The sequence below is a fragment of the Dendrobates tinctorius genome, unplaced genomic scaffold, assembly GCF_039654945.1.
Source record: "Dendrobates tinctorius isolate UK_male_01 unplaced genomic scaffold, ASM3965494v1 ptg000296l, whole genome shotgun sequence".
Classification (NCBI taxonomy): Eukaryota; Metazoa; Chordata; class Amphibia; order Anura; family Dendrobatidae; genus Dendrobates; species Dendrobates tinctorius.
The window spans coordinates 3243102-3268798 of NW_027361963.1; the positions used below are offsets into that span (position 1 = coordinate 3243102).

At 48.1% G+C, this 25697-nt stretch overlaps 1 protein-coding gene across 1 annotated transcript in view; it reads right to left on the reverse strand.

Annotated features, from left to right (window-relative positions):
• The window catches only part of LOC141073068 (uncharacterized), a 258205-nt gene that overhangs the window by 151913 nt on the left and 80595 nt on the right, over window positions 1–25697 (reverse strand). The window lies entirely within an intron of this gene.

Below are 25697 nucleotides of genomic sequence, written 5' to 3' on the forward strand. Positions count from 1 at the left end.
GGCAAGTGAGATCTATGGATACACATATGCATATATATTTCCATAGCACCAGCACCCCCTCCAGCATTTGTAGCCCCCCTCCATCATTGGCAGCCCCCTCCATCATTTTCAGCACCCCCTCCATCATTTCCAGCACACCCTCCATCACTTCCAGCACCCCCTCCATCATTTCCAGCACACCCTCCATCATTTCCAGCACACCCTCCATCACTTCCAGCACCCCCTCCATCATTTCCAGCACACCCTCCATCACTTCCAGCACCCCCTCCATCATTTGCAGCCCTCTCCATCATTTCCAGCACACCCTCCATCACTTCCAGCACCCCCTCCATCATTGGCAGCCCCGCTCCATCATTTCCAGCACACCCTCCATCATTTCCAGCACACCCTCCATCACTTCCAGCACCCCCTCCATCATTGGCAGCCCCGCTCCATCATTGGCAGCCCCCTCCATCATTTGCAGGCCCATACCTCCCAACATTTGAAGGGAAAGAGGGATAAAGGTTGCAGTGCGCACAGCGTGCCACAGCAAATTTTAGGCCATGCCCCGACCACACCCATTTCACAACTAGTCGCACCCATGTCCACGCTCAACCTAACCCATTTAGCACTGCTGATCACACTGACTGGTACTGAGGGCACAGTGGCTGGCATTATGGGCACAGTGGCTGGTACTGTGGGCACACCACTGACAGGTACTGAGGAAAAGAAAGAAAACAAAGAGAGAAAAAAGAAAACAGAAAGAAAGGAGAGCGAGAGAGAAAGAAAGAACAGAGAGAGAAGAAAGGACAGAGAAAGAGAAAGAAAGAACAGAGTGAAAGTAAGAACAGAGAGAGCGAAAGAAAGAGGGGAATGAAAGAAAGAGGGGAAGGAAAGAAAGAACAGAGAAAGAGAAAGGAAGAACAGAGAAAGAAAACAGAGAAAGAAAGAGGGGACAGAAAGAAAGAAAGAAAGAGGGGACAGAAAGAAAGAAAAAAAGAAAGAGGGGACAGAAAGAAAGAAAAGAACAGAGAGAGAGGGGGAAAGAAACAGAAAGAAAGAGGGGACAGAAAAAAGAACAGAGAGAGAGAAAGAAAGGGGAAAGAAAGAACAGAGAGACAGAGAAAGAACAGAGCGAGAGAAAGAAAGAAGTAAAGAAAGAAAAAGAACAGAGAAAGAAAGGGGAAAGAAAAAGAAAGAAAGAAAGAAAGAGGGGAAAGAAAGAACAGAGAGAAAAAGAAAAGAGAGAGAAAGAAAAAAGAAAGATTAGAGAGAGAAAGAAAGAACAGAGAAAAAGAGAGGGAAAGAAACAGAGAAAGAACAGAGAAACAGAGAGAGAAGGAAAGAAATAAAGAAAGATTCTATAAAGATACTATAGCAGCCCGGCTCCCATTGTAATACCCACCTGAGCCTCCCGGTGCAGGAGATATCATGATTGGCTCACATGCCCGGCATCCCCGATTCCAAGGTGATCCCGCTGTCCGCGCTGTCGGAGGAGGACACAATGGATCTGAAGCATTCCCTGAAGTGCCTCCATGGTTCCGTCACAATCTCCTCATGGAATTACCTCATTTACGGTCAGCTTCCAGCACATCACTTCCGGTGGAATGTCATGTGCGAGTTTTAAAGTGCTTCTCAGAGCTCCGCCGTTTACTCCTGTGTCCATGGGAAAAGCCCGCTTTGTATGCTTCGTACACACTTTGCTCCACTCCGTACATCCCGTACACACATGGCTCCACGCCGCATACCCCATACACATGCGGCTCCGCTCCGTACACCAAGTACACTCATGACTCCGCTCCGCACACCTCGTACACACACGGCTCCGCTCCGTACACCTCGTACACACACGGCTCCGCTCCGTACACCAAGTGCACACACGGCTCCGCTCCGTACACCTCGTACACATACGACTCTGCTCCGTACACCAAGTGCACACACGGCTCCGCTCCATACACCTCGCACACACACGGCCCTGCTCTGTACACCTCGTACATGCACAGCTCCACTCTGTACACCTCGTACACACACAGCTCTGCTACATCCACCCTGTAAACCCCTCCAGACCCCACACAGAAACTTCACCTCATCCAGCACCATGACAACCAGCACAGCAGAGTCCTGCAGAGTGCAGACATGGAGGCCACTGATCATGTGACCCCTGACTCCTCCCCTCCTGTGACTTCATCACAGGTCCTGTGCGCACAGCCACAGAACAGCCTAGGACGTCATTGCAGGGTGCGGTGGCTCTCTGGGAGGGCGAGGATGGGGTCAGTGCATGGGAGGCGTGGCGGCTCAGTGCGGGAAAAATAGAGTCCCGGGCGGGAAGCGAGTGGGGGGGTTAAAAACGGGACTGTTCCGCAAGAATCGGGACGGTTGGGAGCTATGGCTATACCTCTAACTCGGACATCCCTGACTGGGGAATTAGAGGAGGTGTATTCTGATGAGGGGCATCTCTGACAGGATATGCAGTCCATGGGAGGTCGTATCACGGAAGTTGAATCAAGGGTGTCCCACCTAGTAGATAATATTGCACCTATGGAGACTAAACTGACAAAAGTGGCTGGTTCCATAAATGCTTGGAGGCAGAAGGCGGATGACTTAGAGAATAGACTACGCCGGAACAATATCTGCATTATTGGGTTAACAGAGGGTCAGCGGCCAAAGCAGTTCTTGGAGAGCTGGTTCAAAGGTACTCTATTGGATGAATATTCCTCAACATTCTCTGTGAAAAGGGCCCATAGGGTTCGTACAAGGCCTCTTCCTCTGGGTGCCCCATCGATACTTTTCCTGGCACGCCTCTTAAATTGTAGAGACAGAGATACTATACTCTGCATGGCAAGGCAAAAAAAGCCCCATCAAATTCAATAATGCTACTATTTCAATATTTCTACATTTTTTTATGGAGCTACAGAAACAGCAGGCTCAATTCATGGAGATAAAGAAACAACTCAGAGAAAGGAATATTGTTGTGAGCTCATTTTCGGGTTTGCCTCTGACTTCTGGTGAGGGTTGTGGAGCTGGCTGTGCTGACAGAGGAATAGTGAGTTCTCTATCTGGACTCCCTCTGTTGGTGAAGGGAGGTAATGAAGCTGATCTAAATGGCAGAGACCGGCCACCTGAGGAAGAGGACTGTGATTGGACATCTGGAGTTTCTGATTGGATTTAAGGCAGCCGACTCCCTAGTTTCTTGCTGGTGATTTTTCCTGACTGTGGCTCCTGGTTTCCAGTTTGGTTGCTGCCTTCCTAAAGCTAAGTTTTCTCTGCTATTGTTCATATGAGTTTTTGTCTGGTTTACTTAGTTTTTGTGTTCAGCCAGCCCTGGCTGGGCTGGATTCCCATTTTTGTCTCTGATCAGTTGATCTCTTTTACTCTGTCTTCAGAATATACCTGAGTGCTGATATAGTGATTTTGAAGTCTAGTGACTTCAGGGCCTTTTTCTATCAGACGTGTTGGACATTATTTTTGGCAGGGTTTTTGTGTGATTGCAGACAGTTGCTTTTCTTTCCTGTCCTTTCTAGTTAGCGAGGGCCCCATCGTTTGCTCAGCCTATCTTTCTACCTGTGTCTGTGTTTTCATCTTGTTTAACCGACAATACATGTTGGGGGCTGTCTATTGCTTTGGGGTCTGCTCTGGGGCAGTTTAGATTTTCCCTTTCTTTCTTTAGGCTTATTTAGTTCTCCGGCTGTGACAAGGCGTCTAGGACCACCATAGGCATGCTCCACGGCTACTGCTAGTTGTTGTGGATAGGATCAGGGGTCTGCAATCCGCTAGTGACCAACCTCTCCAGTTTTCTGGGCTTAGCTTGCTTTTTGTTTTTTCCTCCTCGGTGACTCATTCATAACAGAATATTCTATACTCAATGATCTATCCTGCCTGACTTTTAATTGTTTATGAGGGCTCTTCAGATTTTTACAGCCCTAGCAGAAGCTGAGGAGTGGATGCGGTCCCACGTGGGAGCAGGTGGGAAAAAATTCAGATCTGTTTGCTGCCGTATATAGATATGGACAGTGGCGTAACTACAAAGCTATGGGACCCGGTGCGAACTTCCAAATGGGCCCCCCATGCCAAAATACATGCACATTTCCGCTCCATACACCTGCGACTCCACTCCGCACCTCGTACATGCGCGGCTCTGCTCCGTACACCTCATATATGCGCGGCTCCGCTCCGTACACCTCGTACACGCGCGGCTCCGCTCCGTACACCTCGTACACACATGGCTCCGCTCCGTACACTTTGTACACACTGCTCTGCTACATCCACCCTGTAAACCCCTCCTGACCCCACACATAAACTTACCCTCATCCAGCACCATGACAACCAGCACAACAGAGTCCTGAATACATGGAGGCTCCTGATTATGTGACCCCTGACTCCTCCACTCTTGTGACCTCATCACAGGTCCTGTGCGCACAGAGCAGCCATCACGCCAGGCCAATTGCAGCCTGACAGCCAATCAAAGCACAGAGCTGCACAGCCAATGAGGGGCTGCAGCTCCGCGATCGGGCCCCTAAGCACTCCGGACCTCATCGCAACTGCGACCGCGGTAGTCACGCCGCTGGATATGGGTGTACAGGAAATAGAACTCTTTCATTGTTTTTTTATGATAGGAGCTCTTTCCGCCAAACGTCCAAGATAACATTGATACCGGACTCTGTGTTCAGTGATGGTACCCTCCTTTTTGGACTGTGACAGGAGCACGAAACTATGCTCCTGTCATGTCACGTGTGACTGGATACTCCACCTCCAGCAGGGCGAATTTCTGTGACACCCATGGCCCTGGATACACCGCCTCCAGCAGGGCAAATTTAAATAATATTACGTGCAGCTGGATACACCACCTCCAGCAGGGCGAATTTACAGAATTAAGGGAAACACCAGGAAAACAGTTACAATGGTGGGCCCTGCGATAGGGAATGGGGACGTGGAGACCTCCTGCACTACCCTGAGTCAGTGTCTCTACACTCCTAACGATCCCTAGGCCCGTTCCGCACCGGGCGACGCACTGGATACCTCAAATCCCTAGCTCGCCCTGCACCTATCCCTTTCTAGTGAATTGGACGGTGCAGAAACTAATCCCACCACTGCACTAAAACACACATTGAGGAAAGGAACAGGGAAAAACTACTTAGCTTTGCTCTGTTGCTAATGCTCCCAGCAACAGAGTCCAACATCTGAGTGCAGCTTTCCTCCAACCGAGTCCCACACCTGAGTGCAGCTTTACAGCAAGAGTCCAGCACCTGAGTGCAACCTTCCAGCAACAGAGTCCAGCACCTGAGTGCAACCTTCCAGCAACAGAGTCCAGCACCTGAGTGCGGCTTTCCAGCAACAGAGTCCAGCACCTGAGTGCAGCCTTCCAGCAACAGAGTCCAGCAATCGAGTGCAGCTTTACACCATAGCTGCCACTCCACCAAGGTTTGCAAGACACACCTCACTGTTGCTCCCCACAATAGCTGCCACTCCACCAAGCTTTGACAGAGCTGCAAGAAACTCCTCACTGTTACTCCTTCACACCAGGACTCTGACTGAGCTGCCAGGGACTCTTCTCCAGCTCCTTCCTTCCCAAAGAATGGTTGGAAAAGACCAATATCACCAACCGTGAGTGAGACCACCTCACTCTCCTTTATAGGCCAGAGCTAGAGCAATCACAACTGCTAGTTATTCCCGTGCAATAATACTAGCCACCACCGGGGGCAAAATTAGAACTGACAACGCCACTGTGTAATGACCCTAATGGCCACTGGGGGCAAAAACTCACATTAAGCAAACAGTTTAAAGGAAAAAAAAGGTAACATGCGATTTTATCTGTCACAATTCAACATGGATCGTGACAGCTCCCTTTTGAAGCATATTTTGTTTTTTCTTGTTTTAGTTTTGTTAATAGTTGTTTATATAGAAACTGCTGCCATGATATTATTCATTATACATGGAAAATGTGATCTGTGTGACAATGTATATCATATTTGGATGAGGGGGCATGGAATCTGATATTATATGTATGACCTGGAATGTGAGAGGTATTAGATCGCCCCGAAAGAGAGTTAAGGTCTTTTCCCAAATACGACGCTATCATCCTCATATTGTAGCCCTGGTTGAAACACACCTGACCAGAGATTTGGCCCGTTGTGTGCAGAAGCCATGGGTGCAATGGTCCGTACATGCATTCCACACTAGCTACTCTAGAGGGGTGTCTCTGTTAATACACAAAGATGTTAGGTGGGAGGTTAGAGAGGTTCGGAGAGATCCTGAGGGGCGCTTTGTCTTTGTACATGCATCGGTGAACTTGAAAGACTACGTTATAATGTGTATATACAATCCCCCCAGATAACATGACAATTATAAAAAAGGCCGTAAGTTTCGCTTTAAATTATCCAGATGCGCACGTTATGTGCATGGAGGATTTCAATTAATTATTGATAATGGCTCAGATTGGATGGCAAGATTTTGGGGGTGAACCCCTCTCCGTCTCGACTATCAATATTCATGGAAGGTAGTGGTTGGTTAGATCTGTGGAGGATGCACCATCCCGACACGAGAGAATACACCTGTCATTCATCCGTCAGACGTACACTGTCCCGATTGGACTATATATTTGGATCCAGTAACCTAGCGGTGTTGGTGGGGGGAGGTGAAACATGGGATCAGGGGTATTTCAGATCATATCCCGGTAATACTTAAACTTAGGTTCGGCCAAGCAAAACAACTTAGTTTGGAAACGCAACCCATTGTGGCTGAAGCTAATAGGCCCCAATGACAGGTCCATAGACCAATTGAAGTGCTTCGTCTCGTCCCATCCTGAGCCACAAAATATTAATATGTTTTGGGATTCCCTCAAAGCATACTTGAGAGGGTGTCTATCCTCCACCTTATCTTACATTAAACAAGTGACCTCAGAAGAGGATGATGACATGGAAAGGCGTTTGAGGGACTCAGAAGCAGCTTACATAGCTAATCTAACAAATGAGAACAGAGCTGAGGGGTGGAACTCATAGATTATATAATCAATATGCAGACACTAAATCTAAGCGTGAACTGTTCTTTACTCGACAGGTGTATTTTGAACTGGGAAACCAATCCAGTAAGCTTTTAGCATTTATGGTACGCCAACATAATACATCTAATACTATACTTAAAATTTGGAAACAAGATGGTTTAATAGTGACCTCGACAGACGAAATACTCCAATGTTTTCATGATTACTACAAAACGTTATATATAGATCCAAAGGGGCTTTTAGCACTTTGGATTGCCTTGATTATTTATCAGACATAGAGTTTCCTGCACTGAGTCCCATTCAACAAGCCTTTCTAGATGCAGATTTTACTCTTGAGGAGATAAATAAAGCTATAGCGGATATGGCTTCTGGAAAAGCGCCCAGTCCAGACGGATTCCCCATAGAAATGTAGAGGAAATATCGAGATATTTTGGCACCACTCCTTCTGAAGGTGTTTCAGGGGATTTGGGAGGGGGGCTCTCTACCATACTCCTATTATGAAGCAAACATTATAATTCTAAAGAAAGAGAGGAAAGATCCCCTGGAATGTGGATCATATCACCCTATATCATTGGTAAATGTGGATTATAAAATTTTTACTAAAATTCTGGCCACCGCGAGAGCGGAAGTGAGGATGTCGGCCGGCGCGCTCCAGCTCTGGAGGTTTTCTGGGATGCTGTGGACCGGGAAGTACGAGGAGGCACGGGGAGAGCAAAGTGACAGTACCCTCCTCTTTACACCCCCTCTTTCAAAGTCTGGAAAGAAATCTTGCCAAAATTCGAGGAGCCTGAATGTTCTTTCAAGGTTCCCAAGACCTCTCTGTTCGGGACCAAAGTCTTTCCAATCAATTAGGAAAAGAGTTCTCCCTCTTACTTTCTTCATAGCAAGAATGTCTCAAACCTCAAAGACTTCCCCTGCACAAACAGGCTGAGGCGTATAGTCGGGAGAAGCATGGAATTGGTTAAGCACAACAGATCTAAGGAGGGACACGTGGAAGGAATTGAGAATGCGAAGCGAGGCGGGTAGCCTCAACTTGTAGTCGACATCAATAATGCGAGCCAAAACCTCGAAAGGACCTATGTAACGGGGCCCAATTTGTATGAAGGAATCTTAAGGCAAATGTACTTGGCAGATAGCCACACCTTGTCACCAGGACGATACGCTGGAGGATCCAAGCGCCTCTTATCTGCATGTCTTTTCATCTTGTCACGCGCTTTTACAAGTGCGGCTTTGGTCTCCTGCCAGACCCTGGAGAACTCCTAGGAAAGAAAGTCAGCCGCCGGCACACCCGACACAGAAGGTGCCAGCAGAGGCACACCAGGATGGTGTCCATAGACAATAAAAAAGGGAGACTTGGAGGACGATTCGCCGGTGTGGTTGTTGTACGCAAATTCTGCCCAAGCTGACCAATCATTCTGGTGGGCGTTAGAGAAGTGACAGAGGTAAGTCACTAGGATCTGATTCGTTCGTTCCACTTGACCGTTGGTCTGAGGATGGTAGGCAGAGGAGAAGTCCAGGGTCACATTCATAAGCTTACATAGGGCCTTCCAGGATCGAAAGGTGAACTAAACTCCTCTGTCAGACACAATGTGTAGCGGAAAGCCATGAACGCAAAAAGTATGACTGATGAAAACTTTAGCCAATTCGGGTGCAGAGGGCAAGCCTGGCAGTGGGATGAAATGTGCTATCTTGGAGAATCGGTCCACAACCACGAGGATAACAGTGCAGCTAGAAGATTGAGGTAGATCGGAGATAAAATCCATCGCTATATGCTGCCATGGAGCAGAAAGGACTGAAAGGGGATGCAGGAGCACAGAGGATAGCTGCCTAGGAACCTTATTCTTGGCACAAGATGGACAGGAGGCTACAAAGCTTTGGACATCTTGGAGAAGAGATGGCCACCAGTAGTAGCGAGCTATGAGAATGAGGGTCTTTTTTACTCCGACGTGGCCTGGAAGTTTGGACGAATGTCCACAGAGTAAGACTCGCTTTCTATTGTTCTCTTGAAGGAACGTTTTACCTGGTGGTAAAGAGGTAAGGGTCACAGGGGCTACTGTGATGACCCTAGAAGGGTCAATGATATGCGAGGGTTCCTCCTCTGCATCGACCTACAGGAAGGATCTGGACAAGGTGTCGGCCTTGAAGTTCTTATTGCCAGGGCAGAAATAGAGTTCAAAGTCGAAACAAGCAAAGAATAGAGACCACCTGGCCTGCCGGTGATTAATTCTGTGTGCCGACTGGATGTATGCCAGATTCTTATGGTCAGTGTAGATTTTGAAAGGATGAATGGCACCCTCCGGTAAGTATCGCCACTCCTCCAGTGCCATCTTGATGGCCAACAGCTCCTTGTCGCCAATGGAATAGTTTTGTTCTGCTGTGGAGAACGTCTTGGAAAATAAACCGCAGGTGACCAGTCATCCGGAGGAGGCCCTCTGGGAGAGTACTGCACCGACTCCTGTGGAAGAAGAATCCACCTCCAGGATGAAGGGTTTGTTTGCCTTGGGACAATGGCGCACGGGAGCCGTAGCAAAAGCTTGCTTTAAGGACAAAAAGGCGTTCTCAGCTTCAGGAGATCAGATGTTAGGGTTGGCTCCTTTGCGGATAAGAGACGAGATAGGCCGGGCTAATGAGGAGAAATGAGGGACAAACTGCCGATAGTAATTCGCAAAGCCAAGGAATCGTTGGGTTGCCTTCACGTCATAGGGCTGTGGCCAGTTGAAGACGGCGGAGACTTTCCCCAGATCCATGCAAAGACTAGAGTCGGAGATAGTGTACCCCAAGTATGGTAAGGATGCTTGTTCAAATGCACATTTCTCGAACTTGGCGTAGAGGCAATTCTCCCTCAAAAGTAGGAGTACTTGGCGCACATTCCTCCTATGGGAAGACAGATCTGGAGAAAACACGAGGATATCATCCAGGTACACCACCACACAGGTGTACAGCATATCCCGGAAAATGTCTTTCACAAAATCCTGGAATACCGCTGGAGCGTTGCAGAGTCCGAAAGGCATGACCAAGTATTCATAGTGACCGTCCCAGGTGTTAAAGGCGGTCTTCCACTCGTCTCCGGAACAAATGCAGATCAAGTTGTAGGCCCCACGAAGATCCAATCTGGTGAAAATTCATGCTCCTGTTAGCCGGTCAAAGAGCTCCAGGATCAGTGGCAGCGGGTACTTGTTTTTGATCATGATGTCGTTCAACCTTCTATAGACAATGCAGGGACGGAGAGAGCTATACTTTTTGACAAAGACCTTCACTGCGGTGACCTTCACAGGCCTTCACTGCGGTGGTTTTCAGTTGCTGTTTGTTTGTGGGCCTTTCTGTCTAAAGTTTAGTCTTTAACAAGTGAAATATATGCTCAATTGGGTTGAGATCAGGTGACTGACTTGGCCATTCAAGAATATTCCACTTCTTTGCTTTAATAAACTCCTGGGTTGCTTTGGCTTTATGTTTTGGGTCATTGTCCATCTGTAGTATGAAACGACGACCAATCAGTTTGGCTGCATTTGGCTGGATCTGAGCACACAGTATGGCTCTGAATACCTCAGAATTCATTCGGCTGCTTCTGTCCTGTGTCACATCATCAATAAACACTAGTGACCCAGTGCCACTGGCAGCCATGCATGCCCAAGCCGTCACACTGCCTCCACCGTGTTTTACAGATGATGTGGTATGCTTTGGATCATGAGCTGTACCACATGTTCGCCATACTTTTCTCTTTCCATCATTCTGGTAGAGGTTGATCTTAGATTCATCTGTCCAAAGAATGTTGTTCCAGAACTATGCTGGCTTTTTTACATTGTTTTTTAGCAAAGTCCAGTCTAGCCTTTTGATTCTTGATGCCTATGAGTGGCTTGCACCGTGCAGTGAACACTCTGTATTTACTTTCATGCAGTCTTCTCTTTATGGTAGATTTGGATATTGATACGCCTGCCTCCTGGAGAGTGTTGTTCACTTGGTTGGCTGTTGTGAAGGGGTTTCTCTTCACCATGGAGACTATTCTGTGATCATCCACCACTGTTTTGTTCCGTGGGCGCCCAGGTCTTTTTGCATTGATGAGTTCACCAGTGCTTGCTTTCTTTCTCAGGATGTACCAAACTGTAGATTTTGCCACTCCTAATGTTGTAGCAATTTCTCGGATGGGTTTTTTCTGTTTTGCAGCTTAAGGATGGCTTGTTTCACCTGCATGGAGATATCCTTTGACCGCTTGTTTCCTTCACAGCAAAACCTTCCAAATGCAAGCACCACACCTCAAATCAACTCCAGGCCTTTTATCTGCTTAATTGAGAATGACATAACGAAGGGATTGTCTACACCTGTCCATGAAATAGCCTTGGAGTCAATTGTCCAATTACTTTTTAGTCCTTTTAAAAACAGGGTGGCACATGTTAAGGAGCTGAAACTCCTAAACCCTTCATCCAATTTTAATGTGGATACCCTCAAATGAAAGCTGAAAGTCTGAACTTCAACTGCTTCTGAATTGTTTTGTTTAAAATTCATTGTGGTAATGTCTAGAACTAAAATTAGAAAAATGCTGTCTCTGTCCAAATATATGTGGACCTAACTGTATATTCTACCCATAGGTGGGATAGAGCCGGGAACGAGGTCAGTCGGACAGTCATATGGTCGATGTGGGGGCAGAGTGTCAACCTCCTTCTTGTCGAAGACATCAGCAAAGGACCAGTAAGCTGACGGTAGACCTGCAGGCGCTGAGGTCGGATGAGCTGAACCCATCAGATGGACAGGAAGCAGGCAGCTCTTCTGACAAGATGGGCCCCAACGGAGTACATCGCCTGACTGCCAGTCGAGGGTTGGCTCATGTGCCCTAAGCCAAGGAAGCCCAAGAAGAAGCGTATGAGACAAAGTAGACAAGAGATAGAGGGATATCTTCTCTCGATGCAAGGCTCCGATCTGTAGCTCCACTTCTTCGGTGACCAGGGTGACAGTTTCCTGCAAGGGCTTACTGTCGCGGTGTCTCCAGAGACCTGACAGGAATCTGATATTTTTTAACAGCCTCAAGCCTGATAAAGTTCCCTGCTGTGCCTGAATCCACATAAGCCTTCTCAGAATAACGTTTGGAACCAAGATTCAGCAAAACAGACACGGTCAGGGGAGGAGAGGAATCACAAACACCTAGGGAGGCCTCTCCTACCAGTCCTAGGCGGAAGAGTTTCCCGGCCTCTCAGGACAGGAATGAAGCAGATGGAAAGCACTCCCACAGCAGAAACAGTGTCCTTATGCAAGCTTCTCCTCACAACGCCGTTCAGCTATCTTAAGTCAGTCCACCTGCATAGGCTCAGATGCAGAGGCCGCAGAAGATGACACGTGTCGCAAGTGGGGAGGACTATGAGTTGACAAGGATAAACGAGGGAGTCTTCTCTCTCTGGCTGCCTCACGGGTGCGCTCCTGGAAACGCAGGTCAATGCGGGACGCAAGGGAGATTAAATCCTCCCAAGAGGTAGGAGCATCCTGACCTGCCAGTTCTTCTTTAATCCGACCTGACAGACCTCACCAAAAGTGTTAGGAGTCAGATTTCTGCCCTGTCTACGCAGAGATCTATACCCTTACATCCTGCAGTCTCCTGCTCTCCGTACACTGCAGGAGAGATTGCAGAGGAGATTGCTTTTCAGCAACTCTCTCCGGAGGCTAAGTCCTTCATCCCATCCTCTGAGCATGCTTGTGGGACAATCTCTCATTGGAGCTCAGGAGTCAGGTGCTCAGGTCCTGCTCCTGATTCCATTGGTCCAGCTCAGGGTTACGGAGACTTCCGGAAGGTCCCATCCGCTATAAAAAGTGCGCATGGCCGTTCCGCCATGCGCTAGTATTTTCATACTTGCTGCTGTGTGTATGGTGATGGATGCTTGGACTGGTGACTGACTTAAGAAACCCCTTCCCTCTGATAATACGTCTGTGTGAGTGTTTGGGTATCAGTCACTAGCAGCACTAGCGCCAGCACGCTTAAGCACCATCTACTTCAGCAGCTAGCGTCCTGCATCACGCTTGCAACACAGCGGTGCTTTCTCTGTGGCCCAGTTCACGCCGCGCTGCGGTAGTTCTGTCGGGCGTTCGCAGTTGCGACGCCCCGCACCTTATTTCACGGTAGGTCGAGACGGAGTAGTCCTGTTTAAGGCTACTCCTGTAACCCGGAATACCGTGTCTGTATCGCTGGCTGTCTGTGACCTTGAACAGACTCAGCGTTTTGTATGCTTTATGCCTGCAGCTCTGTGAAATATAAAAGAGCTTGCTACAGTGCACTAGGTGCAGTTAACCCTGTGCACACTACCGCCATAGTGCTCTGCCTCTTCTAGCAGTGGTTTTTCCATCCACCGCACGGTGGACCCCGAGTGGCAAAGGCACTTTATTTATATTTTTATTTGGTGCCTTCCGCCACTCCTAACAAAAGGCCCCTATGAGAGCCTCATTGTTCCAACCTAGCTCAGAAGACAAAGGGCGGAAATGGATGGCGTACTGGCCAACAGATAGAGTACCCTGGTGAAGGTTGAAGAGGGACTCGGTAGTGGAAGCCAGATGACCAGGCTAGTCAAACACCCTGCGAAAGGTATCCAAAAAGGTGGAGAGTTGAGAGACGAATGGATCATCACGCTCCCAGAGAGTATTTACCCACGCTAAAGCCTCCCCCTCTAAGTGGGAAACTATAAAGGCCACCTTAGCACAATCGTCAGGATATTGCTGCGGAAGGAGCTCAAAATGTAGTTGGCATTGATTCAAAAACCCGTGACACAACTTGGGGTCACCACTATACCAGTGTGGTTTGCCTAAACGTGGCAGCGGGTGTGAGACCGATGCTTGTGCATAAACTGAGGCGACAGATTGTAAGGAAAAGAGTCTGTTTTGTAGCGACACCATATAGTTGAGGATGTGGGCCTGGGTGTCGAGTTGCTGAGCGAGCTCTTGTTGGAGAGTGACCAACTGGGAAACATTCATAGGGTCAGAGGACTGTAAGGTCGACAAGCGGGACTCCATAGATTTCAAAAAGAACATAATCCTAGTCTGATTGTCCCGTAGAAACACCAGTTCCTTTTGGGTAGTGGCCAAGGTACCAGCGAGGTCCATGGCCTGATTATACTATAGCAACTCCTGGAGTGGACCCTCTGGGCCGTGATACCAACCCACCCTGGGTGAGCTGACCTAGTGAGGACCACCCCCTATACAGGGAGCATCAGGGGCAGACCCAGGGGTATAAAGTACCACGACTGCTGGATCCAGGTGGCCGGCTCGAAGGAGAGACCGTTTCTAGCAGGGTGAAGACAGGGACACTTATGATTAGGTAACTGAAGAGGATAGCAGGCAAGGCAACCAGATAACCAGAGAGGTTGGTAACTAAGCAGATTGCAGACCCCTAAACTGACAACACAACTAGAATTAGCCGTGGGACGTACCTACGATGCCCTAGACGCCTCGGCACAGCCAAAGAATTAAATAAGCCTAAAGAGAGAAATGGGAAAGCTAAAGTGCCCCGGAGTAGAACCCCAAAGGAATAGATAGCCCCCGAACATATATTGCCGGTGAGACAAGATGAAGCACAAAACGCAGGCAGAAAATAGAGTCAGCAAATGATGGGGCCCAAACTGTCTAGATAGAACAGGACAGGAAAGGATACGGTCTGCGATCATGCAAAAAACCCTCAGAAAAATCCAACACGTCTGATATGCAAAAATACTGAGGCCATACAACCTCTCCCCCACTAAATCAGAACACTGGTGTGATCTGGTGCAAAACAAAGATACTGATAAGACTGACAAAAGCTGTAACATATGGAACAGAGTCTAGCCCAGATCCCAGCAGGGAACCAGTCTGACTCACACCAGGAAAGCCAAAATCAGAGAAAAACAAAAATGGATCAAACGCAAAAAGATTCAAGAAGACAAATAACTTATCTGAAAGATGCAGGGCGGATCAGGAAGCAAGCAAAGTTCCAAAATGCTTCAGGAAGCAAACCAAATCACTGGCAACCACTGAAGGAAGGTTGCTCACTTAAATCTCCCCAGTCTGTAACACCTGACCTCCAATCATCATCCTCAGGTGATTGACTTTTGTCAGGCAGACCAGCTACCTTACCAGCAGCAACCACCAGAGGGAGCCCACACTCAGAAGCCAGGTCAAAGGTGTTCACAACAGGACACGTTGGGTACAGGAGTGCATAGAGCGTGTATACGGGAGCATGCAGGGTACAGGATAGTGCAGAGCACGTACTGGGAAGCATGTTTGGGAACAAGACAGTGCAGAGCGTGTGCTGGGAAGCACGCCTGGGTAAAAGACAGTGGAGTGTGCGTACTAGGAAGCACGCCAGAGTACAAGAAAGTGGACCTGAGTATAGAGAGCAACCATGCAGTCACCAAGCTGGCCTAGCAAGGAAGCAAATCGATAATCAGGTGCAGTCTACAGGAAGAGGCTGCCTAATATAGGGAATGCGCACCGGAGGACTTCCGGGTTAGGGTCCAACCTGACCATAGAGACGTCAGTTAGCGCGGCCACAGTCAGAGCTGCGGGATGTGTGCAAGCGTACCCGACGGGACCCAGAGGCGGACGCGCAGCTGCAGAGTCAAGAGTGCGACTCACGTGCGTGCACCCAACGGGACCCCCAGCGCCAGCCACGAGACCGGAAGTGAGGATGTCGGGTGGCGGACTCCAGCTCTGGAGGTGTAGTGTGCCAGGATGTCGCGGACCAGGAAGTATGAAGAGGCACGGGGGAGAGCGGTGTGACAGTTATGTAGTCATCTACCTGGACGACATCTTGATATACTCAGATGACAGTCAATCTCACTTACACCATCTGCGTATGGTTCTTATGAGACTCTGGGAGAACCATTTATATGCTAAACTGGAGAAATGCTCATTCTTTGTGCAAGAACTGTCTTTTCTGGGCTTAATTGTATCTGGGGAGGGATTTTGCATGGATCCTATGAAGATCCAGGCCATTACGGATTGGGTGCAGCCCCAAGACCTGAAGGGGTTGCAGCGATTCCTTCTACAGGAAGTTCATTAAAGGGTTTTCGCAGGTGGTAAAACCCTTGACGGACCTCACTCTCCAAGGGGCGGATGTGAAAAATTGGTCTGTGGCTGCAAAAAATTCCTTCCTGACGTTGAGCAAAATGTTTTACTTCAGTATCTGTGTTGATACAACCCGATTCGTCAAGACCTTTTATCGTGGAGGTCAACGCTTCTGAGGTGGGGGCGTTGTTGTACCAGGACCCTTTCACCCTCACTAACCAAGCCCTGCGCCTTTTTCTCTAAAAATAAATTCTCTTCGGCTGAGAAATTATGTCAGCAACAGGGAATTGTTCTAAAAATGTAAAGGTGGATGCCTTATCCTGAAGCTTTGATTGTGTCTCCTCCAGAACCCCCCTCCTCCATTCTTCAACCGGGAGTGGTTGTAGCCGAAGTCTCATCTGAGTTACAGAGAGAGATTCTAGAAGCACAAGCCTCCAGGAATAAACCCCCAGGTAAATTGTTTGTACCCGAACATTTTTCGTCTCACACTCTTGTAGGAATTTCATGATTCTTTTTTAAGTTCTCACCCTGAGATTGCAGCTACCCAGGGGGCAGTGGCTAAGGGATTTTGGTGGCCTTGTCGTAGCTGCTTTTGTTCTGACCAAGCGTCAGCTGTCCAGATCACCAGTGAGTCCGAATTGTGAGGTTTTTCGCCCTTTCTGTTGCAAGCGCTTGGAGACAGAGAGACTTCAACACACAAGCCGTGGTCAAATCACTTTATCTGACGTAATGAAATACAAGACATGTTTTTATACCATTTACAACAATATGAGACTCTATGGAGCTCATTTGGCCCCCACCATCACCTCAGGGTCGTACCTTGTTTACAATGTAGCCAGAACACGTTGTTCAGAACAAATATGATAACAAGTATAGTTTCCTTGAAGACAGAGACTACTAGTCTACATAAGAATAATTCTAGCAATAATAAGGCAAAAGGCAATTGAAGTCTTAAAGGCATTTAAAGGGATATAAAAGCAAACCATTAACTCTTCAATATCAATTTACCCCTTTTGTAAATGGTATAACCTTTGCCACAGGGTCAGCTGATGTCCACAAAGGAGCTACTGTCTCATGGGTCTAGTACCCATAAGGGGGCTTCCTACCTGCTTGGCCCATCCACCCTCAGTGTGGACACTCACTTTCCCCATCAGCAATGGCTACCTGGGGTCTATGATACACTTCAGAAGGTTCAGCCTTAGATTTTTTTTCCATGCATACATTATTCAGTAGCTTAAGTAATACATATATTAGCGCTTTTACGGCTACATAAAATAATAAGCAAAACAACAAAATTTGCATATAAGTCTGTACAATGCCAAAAATCCATCCTGCTAAGCCATTAAACCAATTTGCTGGATTTAGGAGAGAATGCGTTACCCCACCAGGAGTCTCTGCTTGCACTGTGTTGTTTTAACCATTGGTCTCTAAGTTCACCTATTTTGTTTATACCGGCCCTGATCTGGAGATTGCCAGCAGAGTCGATATAATTACAACAGGTGTGACCAATTATCTGACACATTCCTCCTTTTGCTGTCAGGTACTCTAGTATGTTGGTAAGTAACTACGATTAATTGTCTCTGTATTGTATTAGTTTCATTTAGAACTTCAAGAATCTGGAAAATCTGATCGTCCAGGTAGTCGGTAGCTTCTACTAATTTATCCCACATTTGTGTTATGAAGGGGTATATTAGCATACTACTGAATATTTTATTTGTTATCCCCATTTCTACTAGATGCGGCCTACCATTTGGTCGGGGCTTATTATCTGCAGCCCTTCTATACAAAGTATGAATTGGAACTGCTGCCGTGTCTATTTTTCTATGAGGAACTATGAGGCTGAGTTCACACGTGGCGTTTTTTTCGCGTTTCCGCGGCGGTTTTAACCGCGCGATTTTGCCGCGAAAAATAAGCATCCCATGCATTCCTATGGGATTCCGCAATGCTGTGCTAATGCTGCGGTTTTTACCGCGGCGGAATTGCTTCGCGGTAAAAAACGCAGCATGCTCATTATTTTGCGGAATCGCGGCGATCCCGCACCCATAGGAATGTATTGTTCTGCTTACTTCCCGCATGTGGCTGTGCACAACATGCGGAAAGTAAGCAGAACAATTGCGGATGGTACCCAAGGTCCAGAGGAGAGGAGACTGTCCTCCAGGCTGTAGGTACCATATCCCTGTAAAAAATAGAATTTAAAATAAAAAATATTGTTATTCTCACCTTCCGATGTCCCGCGCAGCCTTCCCGCCTCTCTCCATGCTCTCGTTCCCAGTAATCCTTTGCGAAAATGCCCGCAATGGCGTCAGTTCTCGCGGGATCGCGAAGTCTCGCGGTCATTCGTGCGACGTCATCGCGAATTACCGCGAGACATCGCGATACCACGAGAACGGACGCCACGGCGGGCATTTTCGCAAAGGATTACTGGGAACGGCTGCGGGGGACGTCGGAAGGTAAGAATAACAGTATTTTTTTTTTTTTACATTCTATCTTTTACTACTGATGCTGCATAGGCAGCCTCACTAGTAAAAAGTTGGTCACACTCATCAAACACTGTGTTTGACAAGTGTCACCAACCTGTCAATCAGTTCTCCAAGCGATGCTACAGATCGCTTGGAAAACGCTAGCATTCTGCAAGCTAATTACACTTGCAAAATGCTAGTTTTTCCGCGGGAAAATCGCGGGAATTTAAAATGCGATTTTCCCGCGGAATGGAATTCCGGAATTTTCGCGGTAATTTCCGCGAGAGTTCCGTTACGTGTGCACATAGCCTGAAAGTGGCTGGTGTCAGTTTGGCAAGAGTGCAAACCTCTCTTATGTCCGGGCTCACCCACCTGTAGGCACGATGCCCGCAAACCAAGAATACTCCTTCTGGGAGAACACAAACGTGACCAGGGGTCTGTATACATTGGTATAAACTCAAAAGTCCTGACATAGGCTTGTGGGCACACCAAGTATTATTCATTTGTTTTCCACTTATACCAGATGTACATTTAACCCTTTCCTTATTATTTTACCCGTAGATGCTTTACATCCGATTATAGCCAATGAGGCAGCTATATCACGGGGCACATCTTTTCCCCAAAACCTAGATTGAGTCCAAGTCTCATTGTATATGCAGTGTGGGGTTAATACCTCCCATGGCTCCAGAGGTAAGGCTAAGTAGGCATGGTCCTCACAGATACTGGGCTGTGTGTACAGATCCAACAGTCCTTCAGTTTCTGTCCTTCCATGTCCTTTATAAGAAGAGCATGATGCTGAATAAGTTTGTTGTCCCAGTCAGCATTTAAGAGTTTATCCTGTGTCTCTGTAGAGTGCAGTAACCCTGTCACTGCCAGCAAGTTTATGAGAACAGTTATTCTGCTGTTGACAGGACCTTCTTGCAGTGACTGGCGTGGATCCAGGTGGGTTTTCTCTCAAGTTTTACTGAGGTGGATGTGGTCAGCTGGACTTGGAAGGGGCCGTCAAATCGTGGGTCCAGGCTCCTTCTCACGTGTCTGCGTATAACCACCCAATCACCTGGATTCAGCTGGTGCACATCTGCACTGGCATTAGGATCTGGAATGGATGAGAACACATGTTTATGCACCACATTAAGTCTTTCCTGCAAGGCCTGGACATAGGCTGTCATTGAACTGTACTGCATTTGTAGCACCTGTGGGAAGTACAGACCAGTCTTTGGTGCACTACTAAACAGGACTTCAAAAGGAGACAAGCCTGTGCTTCTATTTGGAGTGTGTCTGACTGAAAAGAGTGCAAGAGGCAAGCACTCTACCCAGGCTCTTTCCTGTGTCTGCCATGGCCTTTTGAATTTTCAGTTTAAGTGTCCCATTTAGTCTTTCCACTTTTCCACTACTTTGTGGCCTATATGGTGTATGAAATGCTTGCTGTACACCCGGGGCCTGCATGACTTCCCTCATTATTTCTCCCGTGAAGTGTGTGCCCCTATCTGATTCTGTGGCTTCTGGGACACCATACCTGCAGATCAGTTCTTTCATCAGTTTGTCTGTAGTCATTTTAGCATTTGCACATTTTACCGGATAGGCTTCCCGCCAACCAGAGAAGAGATCTACACATACTAGGATATCTGCATACACTCCTACCTTGGTAGCTGTATGTCGTCAATCTGCAGTTTCTGAAACGGGTAGAGAGGCCTAGATGTCGCTTTCTTAGGGACTTTTACTGTTTTACCTGGGTTGTGCACAGATGAGGCATGATTGTACAAGTTTCACGGCTGTGTAACTGAAACCAGGAGCGATCCAGAAGGCATCTACCATGGCACACATGTGACTTTTTGAGGTGTGAGTGGGGCCATGTGCTGCTTGCGCCATGATTGGGAACAGGGACTTTGGTGGGCACAATTTATCCTTATTCTCCCATACTCCATTTGAGTTCAGCTCAGCTCCCAGTCTCCCCCCGGTGTACCTTCTCTGTTTGGGCAGCTTTTTGCTGGAGGGATTTCAGGACATCTAGGCTCAATGTGGCTGGAATAGGCTAACTCCCCGCCACCATCCACTGCTCTCTCTAGCCGCCTTGTGCTACTTTAGCAGCCTCGTTCTCCCTTCTGTTGCCCTCTACCTCCACGGAGTCACCTTTGTGTGTGCTTTTACCTTGACAATGCCAACCTGGACTGGTAACATCAAAGCCTCCATCAATTGTTTCACCAGCTCTGCATTTTTAATGGGCTTCGAATCTGTAAAAATATTAGCAACTTTACCTGCAGCGGCTCTACACGCCTCAGTGAGTGCCTTCAACTCTGCCTCCTGCGCCGACATGTGAGGAGTGGTTCCGCTCGGATTACCTCATGTGAGGATACTACTGCATATCCAGTGTAGAATCATCCATCCTGGTGGTGTCAGAGACACCGCACTGAACTTGCTCACTGAGCCAGTGCGCGTGCCCTGAATAAAGCGAAAGCGTGCTCCAAGATACCTGTGGAGCGGGCAGCAACCGAATAGATGCGTACTTCAGAGCTGCAGGGCCTGAAGCACGTGACTGCTAGAGGCGTGGCCTAAACTCCACAGAGCTAGGAGCTGCAAGACAATTCCTAGCAGAGTAACTGCGAGACAAAGTTACCAAGGGGCATAGACAGGGAGAATAGTCAGGACGTAGCCAATGAGTCATACACAGAGATAGCTGCAGGGTACAAGAGGGGCGAGCAGAGAGTAGTCAGATCACAGGCAATGAGTCATACACAGATAATAACGCAGTACAAAATCAACAGGCAAACTCACAACGGGAAACAGAATCGGGTCAGAACCATATAAACAAGCTATAGCAATATACAGGCACACGGGGGTCAGCACACTAGGCCAAAGGCAAAAGTATAACTGGCAGGGATTGAAGCTACCCAGAGGTTTATGAAGCTCTCCCAGAACCAGAAAGAGGCCACAATCATTAACCCCAAGTGTGCAGGTTAAAACCTGCACAGAGCTCCAGACATTAACCCCCGGTGTGCAGCTCAAAAACCTGCACTGGGATCATGACAGTACCCCCCTCTCAATGGGGGGCCTCTGGACCCCCAGGCTTCCCCGGGTACTTGGCATGGAAAGCCCGAACCAGGCGATCTGCATGTACCGAACGAGCAGGGACCCACGAGCGCTCTTCTGGTCCATATCCCTTCCAGTGGACCAGGTACTGCAAAGAGTGGCACACTCGCCGAGAGTCCACAATATGTCCGACCTCATACTCCAATTGACCCTCCACCAGCACTGGAGGAACAACAGTCTCAGAGTTCTCTTTGACAGATCCTGCTGGTTTTAACAGAGACTTATGGAACACATTAGATATTTTTAAGGAGGCGGGGAGACGCAACCTATATGCCACAGGGTTGACTATGTCCATAATCTCGTACGGACCAATGAACTTTGGTCCCAACTTAACTGAGGGTACCTATAAGTTGATGTTACGCGTGGAGAGCCAAACCTTCTCTCCCACCTGAAACATGTCTCCCGAGGCTCTCTTTTTGTCAGCAAAATATTTGTATCTCCCCTAGGCCCGAGAGATATTACGCCGGACTTCAGCCCAGAGGTTTTTTAACCGCTGAACGGACCCCTCTGCTCCTGGATAACCGGAATCCACCCGAGAAAACTCCCCAAAATGCGGATTAAAGCCGTAGTTAATCAGGAATGGGGACATGTTGGTGGACTGACTCACCCGGTTGTTAAAAGCGAATTCAGCCAACGGTAACGCATCACACCAATCCTCCTGTCTGGCGGAGGTCAGACACCTGAGAATTTGTTCCAGGGATTGATTGGTGCGTTCCGTCTGACCATTGCTCTCTGGGTGATATGCTGATGAGAAGGAGAGTGAGATGCCCAATTTCATACAGAACGCCCTCCAAAATTTGGCCACAAACTGCACACCTCTGTCAGACACAACATTCAGGGGTACCCCATGCAATCGGATTACATGCTGCACAAACAACCTTGACAATGTTTCTGCTGAAGGTAATGCTGCCAAGGGAATGAAATGGGCCTGTTTAGAAAACCTGTCCACCACCACCCAGATCACGGTATTGCCCCTGGAAGGTGGAAGACCAGTAATAAAATCCATGGAAAGATGAGTCCATGGCCTATCAGGAACCGGTAAAGGTATGAGTTCCCCAGCCGGTCGGTTATGCGAGCTTTTGGAACGGGCACACATGCCACAAGCAGAAACAAATTCCTTGACATCGGACCTTAATGAAGGCCCCCAAACCCCTGGTTACTGCCTCTCTAGTGGCCGTGATACCTGGATGAGCACTCAGCCTAGAATCATGAAACTCCTGCAGAAGTCTAGGCCGCAATGAATCAGGAACAGTTTATCGCTTGGCCTGGTTGCCGGAGCTAGGGCCTGAGCCCTTAGGATTTCTTATTCCCACTCAGTTGAGACCCCCGCCACTACCACCCCTGGGGGAAGAATGGAGGACGGCGGCTCAGGGGGAGACACTGGATCAAAACTTCTGGACAGGGCATCCGCTTTAACATTTTTGGATCCCGGTCGAAAAATAATTGAGAACTGAAATCGTGAAAAAAAAAGTGACCAACGGGCCTGCCTAGGAGTAAGCCTCTTAGCAGATTCAAGGTATGCCAAATTTTTGTGATCCGTGACAACCGTGATAGGGTGAGCCGCCCCTTCCAAAAAGTGCCTCCATTCCTCAAATGCCAGCTTGACCGCAAGAAGTTCCCTATTGCCTACATCATAGTTTTTCTCAGCTGAAGAGAACTTCTTGGAGAAGGCACAGGGTTTGAGATTGGTAAGGGTGGCCGGACCCTGGGACAGCACAGCCCCCACCCCCACTTCAGAAGCATCCACCTCCACAATGAATGGTTTGGACGGGTCAGGTTGCACCAACACCGGGGCAGACATAAAACATTTCTTAATAGCTGAGAAGGATTCCTTAGCGAGTACAGACCAATTTTTTACATCAGCTCCCTTCTGGGTAAGATCCGTGAGTGGTTTAACCACTTGTGAGAAACCTTTAATGAATCTCCGGTAATAGTTCGCAAATCCTAAGAAGCGCTGGAGCCCCTTGAGATCTCGAGGCTGAACCCAGTCAGCGATCGCCAGTACCTTCTTAGGATCCATACGAAACCCCTCACAGGACACAATCAACCCCAAAAAAGACAGCTCCTGTACAAAAAACGAACATTTTTCCAATTTGGCGAACAATTGGTTCTCCCTGAGTCTCTGGAGAACTGTCTTTAGATGTTGCAAGTAAGATTGACTGTCCGGGGAATACACCAAAATATCATCCAAATAAATAATAACAAAACGGCCTATCAGATCAGAAAACACAACATTGATGAAGTTTTGGAAAATAGCGGGTGCATTAGTTAACCCAAATGGCATTACCAGGTTCTCGAAGAGTCCTTCTGATGTGAGGAATGCCGTTTTCCACTCGTCCCCTTCCCGAACCCTTATCAGATTGTAGGCCCCCCGCAGATCCAACTTGGAGAACCATTGGGCCCCAGCTAACTGGTTACATAAGTCTGGGATGAGGGGAAGCGGGTAAGAGTTCCTAACCGTTATCTTGTTCAGTTCCCGAAAGTCGAGGCACGGCCGCAAACCACCATCTTTTTTCTTCACAAAGAAGAACCCTGCTGCCACAGGTGACACAGAAGGCCTGATATGCCCTTTGTGGAGACTCTCAGCTATGTACTCCTTCATGGCTTGGCGCTCAGGCCAAGACAAATTGAACAATCGAGCCTTAGGTAACTTGGCTCCTGGTACTAAATCAATGGCACAATCATAGGGTCTATGTGGTGGCAGCGCCTCAGCCTCACTTTCGGAAAAAACGTCTTCAAAATCTTTCAGGTACTCCGGAATACCTTCCAGATCGACAGACAACACAGACACTGATTTTACAGCGTTAACAAGATGTCCCCGGTTACCACATTTACTATTGCATCCCCATTGAGTGATTTCCCCTGTAACCCAATCAATGGTGGGATTATGGCGTTGAAGCCAAGGCATCCCCAGTACCAGTCCTGCAGGCAAGTTATCTACCACCAGACAACTTAGTTTCTCCACATGAGTGGAACCCACTTTTAGAGAAAAAAGTTCAGACCTGCAACAGATACCGTTTTGGGTAAGAGGAAATGAGTCAATTGCCACAAGTTTAACAGGATCGTGAAGCCTGACTGTCCCTATCTTATAAAGAGTCATAACCTTGGTATCAATCAGGTTCACAGCCGAACCGCAGTCAATAAAAGCAGTAGTCTGAACAGGACCATAACCAAGTTCCAGTTCCACCTGCAGCACCATTTTTGCACATGAGGAAAATTGTACCTGAAGGTCTGGGTAGCCTCCTCGATTACTACCCAGACCTAGTCGTTTCCCGCCATCTTGGAGGATGACGGACAGGAGGGGCAGTCCTTCTTCCAATGTCCAGATTTCCCACAATAGAAGCACAACTGGCTCGCTGCACGACTTTACTAATTCACCTCTCCCTCTCCCGCTCTCGGACCACAACCTTCTTTCCTTCTCTGTCAAGAATTGTCTCCTCACCCGGGACACCCCCACTTACCACACTTATCGGAATACACGTACCATTAATACCCAACAGCTTAGGGACAATCTCCACACATCTTTAGCCCCCATCTCCACCCTCTCCTGTCCAGACATAGCATTGTCACACTTCAATAATACACTGAAGAATGCCCTAGATGAAGCAGCACCTTCTATATGCAGAAAGACCCGACACAGACAACGGCAGCCCTGGCACACAACGCAAACACGCTTTCTTCAGCGCTGCTCGAGGTGTGCAGAGCGGCAGTGGAGAAAATCTCTCTTAGCAGAAGACTTCATCCACTATAAGTTCATGCTCAAAACCTATAACTCTGCCCTTGATCTGGCCAAACAATCCTACTTCACCACCCTCATCACCTCACTATCCAACAACCCAAGACGACTTTTTGAAACCTTAAACTCCCTCCTGAAACCTAAAGTACAGGCCCCCATCACCAACCTCAGCGGTGAGGATCTGGCCACTTATTTCCTAGAAAAAATCAACCACATCCATCAGGATATCTCAGCCCTATCTCCTCAGTGCCTGGATCCCCTTCCCTGCCGCACCTCAAGCTCACTAGACATCTTTGAGCCTGTTTCAGAAGAAGAAGTTTCCAAGCTCCTCGCTTCTGCTCGGCCTACAACCTGCAACAGTGACCCTATTCCTTCACAGCTCCTGCAGTCTCTCTCACCAGTGGTCACCACTCACCTGACTAAAATA